We start from the raw sequence: 2,957 nt of genomic DNA, 5'->3' as shown, positions 1-2,957 counted from the left end.
TAAAACTGTTCAGCTACAGAACTAAATTCATCAGCTGATTTTATGTATTTATGTCAATAATTCACTTATTGAGAGAGGAGAGTATCGCTTTCTTAATGCTGAAGAGCGGATCTGATATATCAAACGTGCTGGAATGAGAGCTAAAATCCTAACCATAAAAATTATACCAAGCATTTCCCTGCGACTGGCAAGTGTAGGAAGGTTAATGAGTTTTAAGCGACTCGTATAAGGTGGAAGACTATATTGAGAATCCCATCGGAAATTTCTTAAAGCAAAAAGTAGGAATTGTTTTTGAATTGATTCTATCTTGTCTGAGTAAATTTGATACCTTGGATTCCAAACCACCGAGCCGTATTCCAGAATCGGCCTAACTAATGTTGTAAACAGGGTTTTAGTGATATAAGGGTCACTAAATTCTTTTGACCATCGTTTCACAAATGCAAGTACACCTATAGCTTTAGCTTTAGATTAAAATTAAGCTTAGGATCCATTGTGATACCAAGGTCCACAAAATTGTATACCTGTTCCAGGTTATGGTTACCTATTATATAAGAAACTGGCAGAACAGCTCTTCGCGAGAAGCACATTACTTTACATTTCTTAAGATTTAGAGGCATAAGATTTACTTTACACCAGTAAGCCATGCTGTTTAAGTCTGATTGTAGCAAAGACCCTTCTTTAATTGAAACGTACGATTTATAAAGTTTTACATCATCTGCATACATTAAAATTTTGGAGAATTTTATATCTGTAGAAATATCGTTTATAAAAAGCAAGAACAGAATCGGGCCTAAGTGGCTACCCTGAGGGACTCCTGAAGTAACATAATAATAAAAAAATCAACTCCATCAAAAAAAACTCCAAATAACCTTATTCATATATGTATGTACATATGTGTTTATGATGTAATCCTCAAAGGTGAGAATAAAAAAAAAACGAAGCAAAACAGAAAATAATAATAACAATAAATTAAAATGGTAACACAAGATGAATATAAATGTGGTGTGACAAATCTCCTATATCAAAAATATTCAATTTAGTTTAGCGAGTTTCTAATGTTTCGCCCGTCGCTGTACTTAAATCCCAAAAATATCCTACTCGTATCTTCTCTACAACTTGTATATATATATAACTAGGTATGTTCATATATATGTATGTATGTTTCTACTTGTAACTTTGTATATAAGCTTACGTTCTAGCACTTACCAATCTCACATGCAATGTAGGCGCCTGCATACCGAAGGGATTGTTCAGCTGAAAAAGAATAATAAGCAATTGCAAAAAAAAAACTTCCAATACCTAGCGAAAGTAATTGAGTGGGAATATTTTTGGGGTTCACTACGCATGGTCAATTAGACATTAATACTCGCCCGTGATGATCGCCACGTTTCTGGCTACCAGACTATTTTTAAATTACAGACAAAAAACTTAATATATACGTCTATCTTGAAATATGATCGGCCTAGATAATTAATAACACTATGCGACAGTCAAAATCGGGATGGGATGAAACCAACGGGAAATGTTATATCGGTCAAAAACAAGTTATACGTGTCCCGGCGTTTCGCTGGGTCACGTCTAGGAATCGAGATATATATATAACTACCATATAGGGGAAATTGTCACCTTTGGTCATCTTTTTTTTGACATAACTCGAGAACCACTAGTCCGATTTTGCTCAAACAAATTTGAGAAAATTTAAATTTACAATTCCTTTAATCTGTTCATATATCGTTTTAGAAAATTTAAATTTACAATTCCTTTAATCTGTTCATATAACGTTTTTCTATATAATCAACAACCGATATAACTTTCCCCGGTAGTTTGAACCCTTCCCGATCACTGACCCCTACCATTTGTCTCACAGTGTAATTAAACAAACTACAACGGGCTTTGGTACATATACCAAGCTCGACAAAAAAACTATATATGTATAACTATGTAATTGTGCGCAAAGAAAATTACCTACAATTTTGACTTCAAATTAGAGCATGCAGCTCGTGGATAAATTAGTAAGTAAGTAAAAATTCCTGTGGCGAGAAATTAGTGACCAAAAGAAATTACATTCATTTGTACGTAAACTAACTAAAAGTTAGGTTAAGATCGTGCCATTAAAAAACTATTCCCAACTTAGTGCAAAGAAAAAGAAGCAAGGTGGTCGGCGTGGTGAGTCACTACGTTTTCTGGAATCTGCTCGATCCGCAGAGAGTCGTGAGATGAGCGCGTGGGAGTGCTAGCTCAAGCGTTCCCCGTGCGAAGTCCGGTACTATACCAGCAGATCTATGTATGTATGTATGTTGTTCTCCCTCTCCTTCTTTCTGTTTCCACTGTGTGGATCCTAACTTGTAATCCTCTTCTATATACTTGCGGTCGTTAACTTCTGCAATGGTGATCAGCTGTGTCGTTATTGCAATTGTACTGCTTGGCCGTAAAATGACCTAAGTCGGCAATTATAAGTTCTAGGCCCCTTGGGTCATTCTGCCTGATGAAAACCTGCAAAATTGGTTCCCTTTATACGATCTGGTTTTTGTTTTTGTTGTCGTTGCTAACTTTTGGTTGTGGCACGTTTGAAGTTATATTTGCGCGTGCATATTATTTTGGTCAAGTGGGTTTATGTTTGTACGTACATATGTATGTGCTCAGGCATACACACGCACAGCTTTAAAGAAGGAGTATTTCCTGATGCATGGAAGCGCCAGCGGCTAGTTCTATTGCCGAAAATTGGGAAGCCACCAGAAGATCCCTCAGCATATCGTCCTATATGCATGTTGGATACGAGGGGCAAGTTGTTCGAACGCATAATCAGCGATAGACTGCAAGAAGCAATCGAGGAAAAGGGAGGCCTCACAGAGACACAGTTCGGCTTCAGAAAGGGGCGGTCAACGGTAGATGCAGCCAGTTTAGTAAAGCAGTTGGCGGAAGATGCAATCAGTGGCGAAAGGTGGAAGGGAGGAGCA

Source organism: Rhagoletis pomonella, unplaced genomic scaffold, assembly GCF_013731165.1.
Source record: "Rhagoletis pomonella isolate Grant_MI unplaced genomic scaffold, Rhpom_1.0 Rhpom_scaffold_00001, whole genome shotgun sequence".
Classification (NCBI taxonomy): Eukaryota; Metazoa; Arthropoda; class Insecta; order Diptera; family Tephritidae; genus Rhagoletis; species Rhagoletis pomonella.
Note: the sequence above shows the minus strand (reverse complement) of the source record.